Below are 16,463 nucleotides of genomic sequence, written 5' to 3' on the forward strand. Positions count from 1 at the left end.
CCAAATTAGGCAAAAGCCTTTTCTCAAGTTAAAGGACCAATATGTATGACTTGTACTAAATCATACAATTACCATGATATGACATCATAGATTAAGGACACATGCTAAACTGAATCACTGGCTTCTCCGACAATGCTACAGCCAGTGAGGATTTTCACAGATTTCAATCTTTGACCTTACAGATTTCAGTCGTGTTAACTTGACAGCCAGCCATGCATCTAGGCAACTCTGGCAGAATATAAAAATCCATATTAGCTGGTTTATAATTCGCAGAGCTCATCTTTTGCGTGTTGGTGTATGTCAAGTTTGCCTAATAATGCGCGTGAGACAGACTGTGTACTAACGTTGACATGTTTATTCGCTCCATATCTGACCGCACCACACATTCACTCCCTCATCCTATTGGTCCACAGCCTACCGACATAGGGGCTTCCTATTGGCTAAACCTACATGTCAATCAACTGTTGTGAGTAACATCGAACAATACCATAGTGTAAGTCCTGCACTATCTCTTCCCTCTATTGCGGTTCCTCTAGATCAGACCAGGTCATTGTACGGCCCCCGGGCCACATCCGGCCCATTGGCTGTCCCTGACCGTCCCGCGTGAGGTCAATGGTAAATTAGGCCATTTTTCTCTCATTGAAAGGCAACACACACTCATCACACATCCAGTCACAGCGATTAAGGGATCGCTTGAAAGGTTTTGAGGTTGTCACATACTGTTTACCATTTTACCGATGGAAAAATAAATGATCCTTTCCTCACATGACTTGAGTTTGATCTTTACAGTTCACCCAGAAGCACAATGCCTCAACACCACGAGCACTTCCCTATCAATGCATTCTCTCCACGGCAACGTTGGAGTAAACAAGCCAAACAGAGACAAACAAACAAACAAACAAACAAACAAACGAGACAGACAGACAAACAGATAAACAAACTGGGGCCCAGAGAGAGAGAGTCTCATCTTACCTTCGTCTCGACCCGGCGTGTCACTCTGACTGAGCTCTGGTCTCTGCGTCTCACTGCGACTGAACTCTGCGTCTCGACCCGGCGTCTCACTCTGACTGAACTCTGGTCTCTGCGGAGCGGATCAAAGAGCAGTGGGGAGGAGGTGCGGGGGAGGGGGCCTTATCTCCAGCACTCCCTATCTGAGAAGCACTGGCATCAGCAGGATAAGCACAGTGTGCACACACACACACACAGACACAGACACACACACACACACACACACAGGACCAAGTGCTCGCCCACACACACACGATCACATATACGCACTCACATAGATGCACACACAAACATACACACACATACAAGTCCCACAGAATTGCGTGTGCATATACTGATATCCAAACTGAATTTAGATTGCATACAACTGACACAGTCACAGCACAAACAAATACAGGCACAGAATGATTTGCCTGTGTGTTTGTGTGTGTGTGTGTGTGTTCTACTCTGTGGACTCTGGACCCTCCTTGCTTTCTCTCTCTCTGTTTATGAACTTTATTGGCACCAATAGAAACTGGGTAGCACTTCACAGATCGGTAGTAAGTGAGTACTATCATGCTAACATGTAGATAGCATTGTCATGGTAACAGCTCATAACAACCATCAAGTTATTTCATAGTTTCAAAGTTGTTTCACAAACAATAATCCACTTATTCAGCAGCATTAATCTCATCACATGTATGGCCACTTACAGCTTGACATGTGGCACATACTGTTACCATTACAGGTACAGATAAAGCTGAACCCAAAAGCACGACAACGAGACAGACAGAGTGTAGACAGGGTATATACAGCAATCCTTAAGTTAAATTTAATACCTTTTTTACTACCTTCTGATTTTTTTTAAAAAACCATCATGACACTGAGTTGCAAGTGTTAATCGGCGACCTTTCTAACGTTTACGGAGATTATGACATATATAACACTATACACAACATAATAGATTTAGAGACTCACTGATGTTGACCACATATTGCACACATTTATTTCATTTTGTGAATAAAAATAAAACAAACTACATTAAATGTGCAATGGAGAGATAGTTCCAGCACACTGGCTGGCATTCACTACATGAACTGTTGATGCATTATAAACTGGCATCTGCTATATGAATTGTTGCTGATATCACTTCACAAACTGGCATCCACTACGTGAACTGGTGTGCTATAAGCCTAATATGAACTCATGAGCAAACATCAACACTAATGGCCCAGCCTTGTTGATGCCATCAACAAGCTGTTTTTTGAAGAACGATGCTAATCCAAATCTGATGTAGCCGGTTTTGTCTAGCCTGACGATGTCATACTCATAATTCTAGTCAGAATATGAGTCTGATATCGCTCCATTGGGCTGTGATTATGGGGCGTGTTTCAACCGAACCAGGAGAAAAAAATGCCTCTTCGCTCAATTGGTTACCTACAACCAATCAGAACAACGTAGTATGTGACAGGGCCAGCTGATAAATTAAACTTTTACCAGATCCCGTAGGAAGGAAGGCAAAAACATATTTTCGATTGACAAATGCCTTAATCGCGTTTCTCTGTTCCTCTTTCAAAATGAATGCACTGTCAATGTCTAAATGGACTCGAATCTATACATTTCAGCTCTCCAGCGGCAGCCATGTTTGTTGAAAATGAATTCAACTCGTGTGTTGGTGACGTGATTGGTTACGTTACTGTTGATCATCTGTCCATCATCGTATAAAGCCCGCCTTGACAATTTGATTGGTACGGCAATGTCTGGGCCGCAGATAATTTCTCCTCAATGGAGTAATGCCAGACCGAACTTCCCAACCAAAAAAAATGTGGGCGGGGCTAAGTTCGGTCTGGTATCCAGGCTAGGTTTTGTCTTTACCACACGTGAATGACTTTGCGATGTCAGAGTCGGGAAACATTTCTTTAAACAGCTCCGAAATTCCTTCGTTGGAGTTCAATGAGTGGTGTTTAACTGCAGTGTTTAAACACCACAGAGCCTCCGCACGCAGTGTTGGTCTGGCGCCCATAGTCACCCGGAGGTCAGACGTAGTTGCTAGAGCCGTAGCGTTGGCTTGTACCGTGGCACTAGCTTTCGGTGGTGGTGGTGCAGCAGCACAGACAGTTGGCAGAGTGGTAGATTGAACTGCTCTCGCCGACCACGCATTCCATTTTTATGTTTAGTGGATTGCATATGCGATCGAAGTGCATTAGCTCCCATCCAGTTGACATTGATGTTTTTTTTACAAACCGAACAATAAGCCTGCCGGTTATTCCCCTACACCCAGCTGTCAGAAAACTTGCATTTGCCCATGACGACGACGATGGTTGTCTGGACGTTGAAGATATGCCTAAGCAAGTCAAAAACTTAAGCCAGCCAGTTGGCTACCCAGTTGAAGCGCGCCGTGTTTGAGATGTCGAACGACCACTGAATATGACGTCAGCATCAAACATACAAAGTTGAGACTTCAGGATTGATACGGAAGATCTTTGATCTTTGATAAAGCCCGCATATAAACGAACTAACGCGAAATTTAGAAGATTGAAATTCTATCAGAATAGGACACTTGAAAAAATAATACCTATTTAAAAAAAATAATACCTCTAAAACTACATTTAACACTTTTAATGGCCTTAAAATTTGGCCATTTTGATTTATCACCTTTTAATACTTTTTAAAACCCCGCGGACACCCTGGTAGAGAAAGTTGAGTTTACTCGTCTTTTCAGGCAGGGTCAGAACGGGGAGATCAGTCAAACAGGCAAACAGGGTCAAAACCAGAAGATCAGTCAAACAGGCAAACAGGGTCAAAACCGGGAGATCAGGCAAAACAGGGTAACAAAACGCAGGAGAGCTTGGCAAAACACACAAGCCAATCTGGCAGGGAACAGGTGAAAGTGGACCGGTATAAATACAGATATACTAATGAGGAGATTAACTGCAGGTGAAGAAATGGGCGGAGAATACCAGGTGAGAGGGATGGCTAGATTGGCAGGCATGTGGGAGTGGCCGGATCTGAAATGACAGGAGAGATAGTGATGAGACATGACACACACACACACACACACACACACACACACGAGAGACAGCAGAGAGAGCAGAGAGACAGCAGAGACAGCAGAGGGAGCAGAGACAGCAGGACTGAGCAGAGAGACAGACAGCATTGAGACAGCAGAGAGACAGCAGAGGGAGCAGAGAGACAGCAGAGAATAAGATGGATGAGCAGCGGTTCAGTGGTTTGAGTTAAATGTTAAAGGTTAAAGCATTTTGCTTCAGAATGGGACCAAGTGGACGATGTCGGCAGAGATAACGTATGGCCCAGAGATACCGCATTGAAACCGGATGTCGTCACTTTACTCCGGTCTCTGGTTGGATAAAACTTGTCACATGTCCTGAACAGAAATGGACAAGGACCTTTGATTTATTCTTTAGGAACCATGTCGATGCCTGACTTTTAATGTTGTGTCACGCTGTTGAAGTTCAAGTTCAACATTAATAGCGATTGAATTACACTTGTGTCGGTGTAATCGCTAGCGGTAAATAAACGTTAAAAACTTGAATGACTGATTAAGAATATATCTTACACATCACAAACACACGTAATCGATGCTTTTTGTGTGATAATTAGGTAATAGGTAAGCTAAAAATTACAGTATCTTACGCGAGCTAATTTACCTAGCTAGCTAGCAATTGAATTACACTTGTGTCAGTTTAATCGCTAGCGGTAAATAAACGTAAATAACTTGAATGACTGATAAAGGATATATGTTACACATCACAAACAATCGATGGGTTTTGGGGGGAATGAGGTAATTGGTTAGCTTAAATTACAGTATCTTAGGCGAGCTAACTGATCTAGCTAGCTATACAGTGTTTGCGCAGCTCAAGGTAGCATACGGTGTGTTGGTTAGCTCAAGCTAGCACTCTCACAGTATCTTACGCGAGCTAATTTACCTAGCTAGCTAGCTAGCAATTGAATTACACTTGTGTCGGTGCAATCGCTAGCGGTAAATAAATGTAAATAACTTGAATGACTGATAAAGGATATATGTTACACATCACAAACACACACAATCGATGGGTTTTGGGGGAAATTAGGTAATTGGTTAGCTTAAATTACAGTATCTTAGGCAAGCTAATTTACCTAGCTAGCTATACAATGTTTGGGCAGCTCAAGGTGTGTTGGTTAGCTCAAGCTAGCACTCTCACAGACACACACACACACACACACACACACACTCGATGGTTTTGGGGGAAAATTAGGGTATTGCTTATCTTAAATTACAGTATTTTACGTGAGCTAATTGACCTAGCTCTGTACTATACGGTGTTTGGTAAGCCCGCTGTCAAACGTAAGATGTCCACATTGCCTCTGCCGTCCCGGAATTAACAGTGCTAGCTTTGTGTTTGGTTATATAGCTTCGTAAAAGTTCGGTTAACAAGTCACTTGTGTGTTTAGTTGTATGACTTTGTAAAAGTTCGGTTAACAAGTCAATTGAGTATTGAGTGATATAACTTCACAAAAATAATAATAATTTAAAGAAAACCGATCGTTTAAATGTCAGGCGATCAACATAATTTCTCAATGAAAAAGTAAAGGTCCTGTTATTAGCCAATCAAACGGAGTAAATCACCCACTTCCGGTTTCAATGCGGTATCTCTGGGCCATACGTTATCTCTGCCGACAGACGATGTTTTCCCTGCCGTGGAGGGCGGAACTCACAAGATCCTCCCACTCCAAGCCAGACTCCTCCCACTGGAGGGCGTGACTCCCAAGCTGAGAAGTGGTGCTGTAGCTCTCCTGAACATCTAGCAGTGCTGTACCTCTCCTGAACATCTAGCAGTGCTGTAGCTCTCCTGAACATCTAGCAGTGCTGTAGCTCTCCTGAACATCTAGCAGTGCTGTACCTCTCCTGAACATCTAGCAGTGCTGTACCTCTCCTCTCCTGATCATCATGCAGTGTTGTACCTCTCCTCTCCTGAACATCATGCAGTGCTGTACCTCTCCTCTCCTGAACATCATGCAGTGCTGTACCTCTCCTGAACATCTAGCAGCGCTGTACCTCTCCTCTCCTGAACATCAAGCAGTGAAGAAGCTCTCCTGGACAGGTCTTTGTACATACAGTAGTGAATAGCCTTCATAGCCTAGGCAGGTCTTTGTACATACAGTAGTCGATAAAATAGAGAAGGGAGTACATACAGTAGTTAATGGAGAAGGGAAACCTACACTCCGTGTCCTTTGGAGCAACTCTGAACTTGTCCTAGTATTATAGCTCCCTACATACGTAGGTCCCTTAGCTGCCTACATAGGCCCCTTAGCTGCCTACATCGGTCCCTTAGCTGAAATGAACCCCCAGTGTTTCCCCTAGGTTTACAGCTTTTGGGGGGGGGGGGGGGGGGGGGGTGCGGCACGGTGCACGGTGCGCGGCACGGCCACCGACACAAACGCTTAAAAAAAATCATGGTGTTAATGTGTTTCTTTTAATGACAGCAGTCAATATAACAACTGAACAATTATTTTAACTGTACATTTAACTAAACATCGGAACATGGCTTTTTATTTTTATGCAGCTTTTGTCTCTGCAGTGTACCTTTTTGGGCTTCTGGAAGAAAATGTTTTGAGATACATGTATTTAGGGCCTAAAATTCCTGATTTCGCAGGAGCTTTTCAAAAAAGTTGCGATGAAAGTTTTTATTTTTAGGTGTTTTTTGCAATGAAATTGTCGAAAACAAGTGAAAGTTGCGATAAAAAGTTGCGAATTGTCCTCTTTGTAATTATAATTGAGTTATTTGTTGAAAAATAACTGATTAATAAACAAACATTAATTCATCAAGAACAAAACGATTTAGAAATGGTCCTTTTAATAACCTCACCAATATGCCAAACAAAAGATTACCAGGACTACAAAAATGTAGCAAAATAGGTTTTACTTATCCACAACGAAGTGCACATGTTGGCATTACAAAAGGACCATCAGTAAGACTAAATAAAATGTCATGAATGTCTTGGCCTTCATATGACGAAAAAAAACAGCCTGTGTCACTATGATCTGTCTCGTCATCTAAGGTCCTGCCTGTGTTTCTGCCGTTCTCATTCTAGGCTTATCAATCTGTTTTGCTATCCTTCTTTATTTATTTTATTTGTATAGGTGTTGATGTTCAATTTCATTAATTTAAAGTCGTTCAATTTCAAGTCACCCATTCTTCAACACTAGCTGCTACCTTATCTTCAAACAGAAAGTAACGTTAAATCTCCATGGCAACAGCTCTTGAGGGTTTGGGAAATAATCGGATTTATTGCTTCCTTCATTATTCACAGCAAAATAAATAATTTTCATTACAATTAATAGATGTATTACCAGACTCTATGTAAAAAAGGGCCACGCACAACTCGCGGAAAATGATAAAAAATGCAAGCCAGATCTATTTCTGAATTTTCGGTGCGGACATGGGCGTACGTTCTGTTTCCACGTCTGTTGTAGCCATTCTCATTAGGCCTCATTCTCGACCCTACCTAGGAAAAGATCTCCGCTGGATTCACGAACGCCTGGAAATGTGTTTTTTAAAGCTTAAAAGTGTCCGTAGCTGTGCACTGATTCTTAAGCCCAATTCTGTCCGCTGGTGGGAGCGTGCTCACCTGTGTGTGCGCGCACATGTCTGTGTGTGTGCGTGTGTGTGTGTTTGTGCGCATCTTGGCGGAACTCCGCCATGCGTGATACAGAGAGCAGATAATTGTAAACGCGCGACCATGTAGAGACAGAAATGACATGCCGTCGTGTAAACAAGATAAATAACATAAGGCTATTTATTTTGTTTAATAAAATAACAAGCTATAGACCTGTTCTATAGGAAAGGTAACCTTAAATGACTTCCGTTGTGATCTGGCGCTTTATAGAAAATAAAATTGAACAAGATTAACTTGATCTTCCAGGGGGGGCGGGGCGCCCCCCTAATATAACGGTAGGGGAAACACTGACCCCCTCTCATTTGGTTTCCAGCTCCAAAAACATGGACGTGTGCACACACACACACACACACACACACACACACTCTTCTTTCAGTTCAGTCTTCATGTCATCTCTGGTGTTATTGCCCAACCTCCATCCAGACTGTAAGAATCCTTTCTCCTCCCCCCAGTTGGAACTGGTGTCAATGTTCCGCCACATGAGAGTGGCTATTACTGAGTGAGAACAGAGAGTGCTTTCTGAGCAGGAAGAGTAAGTGACCTTAAAAAAAACACACACACACACACACACACACACACACACACACACACACACACACACACACACACACACACACACACACACACACACACACACACACACACACGTGAACTCATGAAGTATCTGAGCTCCATATGTTTATTTGCTCTTGTATGTCTGGGCACATTTGTGTTAATGTATTTGCATAATTTTGTGTGTGTGTGTGCTGTAGCTCTCCTGGACATATCCCCATCCAGCAGCTCGTCGGACGTAGACTCTCCGTTTCTGAACAGGAAGACCTCAGTTCGCTTCAACTTTGCTGTTCCATACTATTACAATACACAAATTACAACACCAGTAGCAACTAACAGTAGTAAGACGAGCCTAATGCTTAATCCCAATTCCCCTACTTGTATGATATTCAGACCACAAATCCTAAAGTATTATAGTTGTCAGTCATTTTCAAAATAGTTACAGCCAAAGCCGACGAGCCTGTCATGTCTCTGATTCTCTTTTTAGCGAGACTGTAAGCCACTGCAAAGGAAGCCAGGTAGACCGCAGTCGCTAGCTACCTGTAGTCAAGCTGTATATAGTCAATGCAATCATCACTTTACAAAAGAAGTTCAAGCTTAAGTTCAAGTCACTTATGCTTGCCTACAGAGTGCTTGCTGGTTCTGCTCCCACCTACCTAAATGCTCTTGTAAGGGCAAATGTTACACCCAGGACGCTGCGCTCGTCTAGTGAGCGTCGTTTGGCACTGCCGTCTGTGCAAGCACGGCAATCCAGACTATTCTCATTTGTAGTTCCACGTTGGTGGAACAAACTGCCTAGTACTACCAGAGCAGGGGCGTCCCTCTCTACCTTCAAGAAGCTTTTGAAGACCCAACTCTTCAGAGAGCACCTCCCTTCCTAACTGGCACCTTGACTAGCGCTTAACTTGCACTTCAGCAGCACTTACATTCCTGCACTTCTTTTTCCTTTCTAGGTCGTTTTTTCTAATTCTTATGTAAAGTAGTACTTATTGTTACACCATGTTTTTTATTGCTCTTAGCTTGACTGTTCTCTCCCTTGTACGTCGCTTTGGACAAAAGCGTCTGCTAAATGACAATGTAAATGTAAATGATCACATAAACTATCAAAATGATTTTAGAGTTCCGAAACCGTTTGTCCGGTACAGCCGATTCTTCTGGCTCATCTGACCTGCTTGGCCAACCCATCGCTGCTTGCAGCTATATTTATTATTGTCATCGTTTTACCGCCTTTTGGCCTTATTTGGAGAAATAAAACCTCCATCTTTTCTAACAACTACATCTCCTGAGTCCTCTATTGAGACGACATCTTGCTCAAGTCGCACAAGCTATCCCTACCTTTAACAATCACAAGTCTTCAATGTTGATGAAGATCTATCTCATGGGCTGCTCTAACGCCTGCATCATATCAATCCAACTGAGTCAGGATCTAAAAGGATAACATTCAAAAGGACAAAAGGGCCGTCCGACAAGCCGAAACGATGCCTTTCAAGACGACGACCTTAGAGAACCCACACATACGGCACCAGGGCACACACAGCATGCCGGTTGATGCCGCCCAGTGTACGAGGTGTGCACGGCGTTGTGGACAGCTCTACAGCCATACTACCTACCCTGTCCCTCAGCCAGCCAGTGGACAGCGATAGCAGCGGATATTTGGCGGCTCTGGAACTTCCCAAACTGCATGTCAACATCAATGCACCACCTCATGCCGGGAGTGACTTCTTCAATTATAAAAGGTGCTCATTCCATTGTCCTGATGGCAACATGCGATGCCATTTATCGCTTCACGTCGGAGGGTATGGACGGGAGAGCGACGGCAGCGTTTTCAAAGAGAGCGCATTTGGGTCACAGCTAGGGATGGGTATCGTTTGGGTTTTTTCCAATACCGGTGACTAAACCGATACTTAAAAAAAAATATATATATATTACAAATGTCTGCATTTGTAATATATATATAGCACAAAACTACAATTGACGACATTAAAAAAAGGCTTTTTTTATTGCCAAGGCACATTTTTTCTTCAAATTGAACAATATATTAACTGTTTAAGGTATACTATAAATATAAATGAATTCAAAACACTTGGCTTCAAACTACAGCTTCAAACCTTTTAACTTAAAACTATGAACAATATATTAACTGTTAGCAGTTTACAGTATACTTAAATAAATATAAATAAATACAGAACACACACACTCTGTACACACACTACAGCTTCTAACTTCAGTAATTCTTTTGCAGAAATATGAGCATATTTGCCTTCTGAGTCAAAAATGTATTATTTTGTTTGCATTTATTTCATGAAATTTCACCATTTTCTGATTTGTTTATACCCATCTTTTCTATCTTGTTTATACTTAAACATAACCCACTGGGTATGTGAATTTGTACTGCCCCTTTAAGAGACTAGGTTTAGTTTGGCTGGCATCTCAGTTTAGTCTTCAGTCTGCGGTTGCTGATCTGCCAGTGACTCTTGCCTTCTCTCCCCCCTCTACACGCAATTGTTTTGTTGCATTTGCTGCACGTCGCGTTGTTTGAATCTTTTTGTGAGACATACAGCCACACTTTTGACCATTTACCTTTCGGCATTTTCTCTGTTAAATTGATGGCTAGCTCTGTTTGTGCTTGCTCTGTGAAATGCTGGCATACCAGTGAGCGTGAGCGACACAGGCCAAAGTTTACATTGGGAGATGGGGCAGTTTTAAAAGTGGCCCACGAAATCTGCCTAGCAACCTAAAAAATTATTCATACAGATCATACTCAGACAGATCTACGCCACTAACGTTACTGCTCGTTAGCTATCGCTAGTTTTGTACTGTTTTGGAACCAGCCTCCGTGTTTCATGTTGTAGCCTCAAATAATTCCTGTTTATAAAAAAAAAATTTGTACGTTTTGTTCATTTAGCTGCATGATTTGTTGCTGTTATTTCTTTAAATCGGCTCAGGCACCGAAAGGAAGCACCGAAATCTGCATTGCATTTCGGTCCGGGTAGGTACCGGTTGTATTGGAACCGGTTCTCAGTACCCAACCCTAGTCACAACTGTCGGCAAAGGATGCGTATTTCCGCTGGGATCGGTATTAAAACCGGAAGGGAGTACTTCATTCAGTTAAATGTCTGCATTTGTAATTTGCTGTGGTATGTGGTGTACTGAATATCACTGATAAGAAGTCTTTACAATTATTTAATTGTGTAAAAATTAATTTGATAGTCTGCATCTTGTTTTTGCACTCAGAGCACATCACCCCTAAACTCTAGGTCTAGCTAGCTCGTTAGCTATCCAGTTGCTCACCAACTGACTAGTTCAATACTTGCCGTTCCCACAGGCTTTTCTTCTAGAATCAAATGTGCTGACATTCGCATATTTTACACAACGGGTGTGATCACTTCCGCCTTTGCCAACAACAGCTGCTCGACAACAAGCTGAGCCTGCCGCTATCTGCGTTTCTTCCCGGGACCAGGACCGATGCCCCGCATGTGATAGTTGCTGATGCTGCCTTTCCCCTGCACAACAACATCATGCGTCCATTTCCAGGTATGTCACAAACCATAATAATGAATTGCATTGCACGTTGCATAGAAATTTGACAGAACGTAGTTTCTTATTTTTGATGGTGGTGCAACCATGTTCTATTCAGTAACACTGCATTTATTGTTTTTTTGTTGTATTATCAGGGGCAAATCTGAGCAGGGAGAAGAACATTTTCAATTACCGCCTCTCCAGTCAGGAGGGTCATTGAAAATGCAGATGGTATCATGGTGGCACGGTGGAGAATTCTTGGGAGGTTGATTGAGTTCCTGCCAGACAAGGCTGGGGATGTGGTCAAGGCTTGTGTAGTTCTCCACAACTACCTGGCCTACACAGATGAGGCGACCTGAACCCTTAACCGAGAGCCGCTACATACCGCCCAGTTTCTCGGATACAGACTCAGGGGGAACGGTACAGCCTGGTGAGTGGCGCAGAGTGACACCACAGATGTCAAGGAGCCGTGCCACCAGAGCTGCTATGGTGTGAGGAATGACTTGATGCAGTTCTTTCAGATGCCTGAGGGAGCGGTTCCATGGCAGAACGACATAGTGTCGCGTGGCACACTTGACCCCAGATCTTGACCCCAGATCTTGACCCCAGATCTTGACCTGATACGCTGGCTTTTAGAATTGTAAATAAAAAGTCTCAACTGTCTCAAAACCTGTTTGGTGTGTTATTTTTTTGTGTGATATTAGACTAACATTAAAAGCTACCTAATTCGGTAACTACATGGCAACAGGGAATAGTTTCACAGATAACATTAGCTAGCATTTATGGCTAGATAACGTTAACTCACTTGCCTAAGGTGAGCCAACCCAACACACGTGGCTGTGTGACGTCACGCCCCTACAGCCAATGGAGAGGTACCTTGAGGCCGCGGAAACTTGAAATGCTGTCTGAAGGAGCCGTATTGGTAACTGCAATTACTGCATACTTCTAGTATGACTGTTGGTATAGACAGATAAGTGCTTCTGAAGAAGCCAATGTTGGCGCAAACGTTAAGCCGAGACTCTGTCTAAATTGTATGAATGTGCTTTTTATTCTTTTTAATGACTTTTTAAACAGTTTTAGTTCCTGGAAGGGTAAATATTTTCAAAGCCGTTCAGGAAGGATTACCCTCACCTAATGGATTACCAACAAACATTTCCAAACATGAGGATGGTAGACTAACCCGTAACCTCAGACTTTGGGAGTATAAAGGTTTCTTCTCCAATCCATCCGGACACTTTTAAAAAGCTTCACCATCTCCTCCTACGGATATCCTGAAACAAACACAAAAAAGGACAACATTTTACCACAGAGACAAGCAACGGAAAGGTAAAACATAGGTTGAAATACTCACCTTAAAACTTTTACAAAGGCAACTTGCTCAAAAGGACTGAGTTTTCATAACTGAACAAGTGTTTTACTGTGCATTACTCAGTGGTAAATGTGTAAGAACACCACCTTTTTAAACTGTTGTACAGAGTTTTGTTTGCTGGACACTGTGTTGTAGGAAAGTTGGCTCTGGATAGTCTGTATTGGATTTGGTTGGTTATTTTCCTTCATCTTGTTTCCTTTTCTTGTTTTTTGTTTCCTTCTTTCTTCTTTTTGACCCGTTTATCCATGAACGGCTACGACATCGGTAAGAACGTCTTTCAATTCGCTTGTTCACCTGTTTTAGCACTCATAAATTATATTAGACTAACATTATAGCTTCCTAATTCGGTAACTACATGACAATAGTGAATAGTTTATCACAGATAACATTAGCTAGCATTTATGGCTAGATAACGTTAACTCACTTGCCTAACGTGAGCCAACCCAACAACACGTGGCTAAGCCACCTTAATAAGGATATTGTGACAATCGCCTTTGGTGAAGTCCTGTAAAGGTAGACATTTTCAGCTAGGAGTAATGTTGTCTAACTTTGTTGGCAATTAACTTTAGCTTGCTGATAACAGAAAATGGAACGTTAACCTACATCACGCTGCTTTCATATCAACAGCAACGTTTTGGGAGGTCTCCAATCAGATTTGTCTTCCTGTTTAATTTCCAATGGTGAATACTCTTCTCTTTGTGGGTCAAGGTTGGTGATGTGTATATTTCAATCTTAGCCAGGTTCCAGTCCAGGCTTTTCTTCCACTTTCTGAATTGCAGACACTTGCAGGAAATCATCAGATTCTTCTTCTTTGATCTCCTCCTTCACTGACATGAGCAGTTGTGGTGGTTCAGTAGATCCTGACATTTCAGAGTTCAGTTCTTACAAAGGTGTGTTCAGCATCCATCCAAAGCATCCCAGTGTCACACACACACACACACACACACACACACACACACACACACACACACACACACACACACACACACACACACACACACACACACACACACACACACACACACACACACACACACACACACACACACACACACACACAGTGTGCTTCATCCTCTACCCTCTCTGTAGCTGTTAACGAAATCATCGAACACAGACATCGTTATCGATACCAAGTAAGGAGTTCTCACAAAAAGGCGCTCCAATTAGGCTACGCTATCCAATCAATAGGCCCGCGAGTAGCAAACGCAACTCTCCAGATGGCCGCCATGATAGCGCAATGCTCCTGATCACAAACAAAAGCCCAGCCTAGCCATACAACTCGCGCAGACCTACACCAAAACTAACCTAGTCTGTCTTCGGAGGTTACCGGGCTCGAGGCAACTTTACAGAAAACTGCAAAGCTACCCCCCACGGAGAACCTAGTCTCCCCCGGAGTAGTCTCCCCACCACCAGGATCTTACAGAAAACAATAAATGAGTGTCCGATGGAAGAGACCGAGACAGCTCAGCAGGACACTCCTATCTGTCTGCGGAAGTAGTATGTGAAACTACAAGGCTGGCTCTAGCGGTGAACAAGAACACCAAACTACTATGACAAACACCAGAGAGGATACTCGCAAGCCTACAAACTACAAACAGCAATTCAAGTTCAAACAAACAACCCGCCGCGAAATGAAGAAGGCTTTAGCTTGACCAGCCACCATATTGTTAAGGCCTAGGGTTGCCGAAACAATAAGGGAGGCAGAGGCCAGCGATAGCAATCAAAAACTATATTTAATTAATCTCCAAATGGAAAGCAGAGCAGTCAACGGCGAGTTTAAAGAGAGCCAGGTCACGAAAGCAGCTCGTAAAAAGGCCACAGCTACACCTGCAATCTGGTGTAGCCCATCAGCTGATCAGAGGCGGCCCCGTCCACAAGCACACCTGAACCCGCTGGGAGCAGACAATCAGAAACAACAGAAAAGGCCGAGTGGCCTTCACACCACACCGTGCCTCATTTGTCATGAGTTCAAACCTATGAAGTTAACCTGTGTGTTTGTAACGGGTACAAATATTGTCTGGGCCAATAGAGGAGAGCACACGTGAACAAGCAGGGGAGATGAAAAGGAGGTACGCAGGCGCCAACGGTTTAGAGACGTGAAGTTACAATCCAACATTTACTCACGAATGATGGTTGTGATAAAGGTTAATTCCGTAGTCCATCCAGCGGTAACTAGTGATGGGCAAATGAAGCTTTGGTGAAGCATTGAACCATTAGGCACATTGTTTCAAAAATCGGTTCATTACTTGAAGCTTCAGTAACAGTGACCTCTCCTGGTGATGTGCCAAGGCTGCAACTAAATTAGCCCAGCTAGACAGTGGCACGAATCTTTAAAACAATGACAATCTAGTGTGCACGCACCAACCCCCCCCCCCCCCCCCCCCCCCCCCCCACACACACTCACACTCACATGCACCCGTATACAAAGATTGTGATTTAATTTTTTTTTTACAAATAGATTAATTATTTTTTGTATATTGTGTTATTGAAGAGAGAGTGCTTGGGGAAAAGGATGTGCTGGACAAATATGTCACAAGTTGGGTGTGCTTGTGTAACCATGTTGGATAGGGAACAGTCAAAGATTTTGATTTAAAAACATTATTTGTTCTACACTTTTTGGACTGAGCCTGTTGATATAGTCTACTTTTCCTATAGCCTAAATATTTAACAGCCAGCGCACCTTATCATGAGCGATCAGAATAAAGTGTTCCCACATGTCAGAACGACCTCTCTTCCTAGATGCTTTCATAATGATGATAAATCAATACGAACGTAATGACCCTCACAGAATGAGATAGGCTACTACGAACCAAACGCAATGTTGTGCGCGGAAGTTTTTATGCTTTGAAGGCGCTACAATTCAGACTCAAAACGAGGCAACTGACTTTTGTGCGTGGCGCTGTGAACCACTCAGCTGGTTCATTCGTAGAAAGAAGCAGTTGCTGTTTCGCACGTAATATGTCACGTGATTTTTCCGTACCAAAGCAACTTTCGAAGCAGTGGTTTTATGGTTGGTGTAGTTTAAGGTATGAAGCACGTTCCGGCGCTTCAGTGTCAGGCTGCCATCACTAGCGGTAACCATATGTTCATAATTCACGAACTATCCAGCATTCCAAGCAATCAGAAATCCATGTTAGGTGTTCTCCTAGAGCAAACTTTTCTCCAAGAACACGCAGGTTTTTCAAAACTGTAATGTCCTCTAATAAGTCACTTCCATCTAGACGAAGTAGGAGTTTTCAATAGTTCAGTTTGTTTAATAAACTTAGGAGTTGTCAAAAATATTTAAATGATAAAGTAAACGATGCAACTAATACAAATTGATGCAATTGAAAAACCATGTGCCTGCTAGCGTCTAGCG

At 42.9% G+C, this 16,463-nt stretch overlaps 1 protein-coding gene across 1 annotated transcript in view; it reads right to left on the reverse strand.

Moving 5' to 3' along the window:
- LOC122133143 (protein NLRC3-like) overlaps positions 1-1,143 on the reverse strand; it is a 383,696-nt gene extending 382,553 nt beyond the window's left edge. The window contains exon 1 of the mRNA XM_042708638.1: positions 973-1,143. The gene's annotated coding sequence lies outside the window, so the exon portion shown is untranslated. The remainder of the gene's footprint in view (positions 1-972) is intronic.
- Positions 1,144-16,463: the final 15,320 nt, after the last annotated feature.

Source organism: Clupea harengus, chromosome 9, assembly GCF_900700415.2.
Source record: "Clupea harengus chromosome 9, Ch_v2.0.2, whole genome shotgun sequence".
Lineage (NCBI taxonomy): Eukaryota > Metazoa > Chordata > Actinopteri > Clupeiformes > Clupeidae > Clupea > Clupea harengus.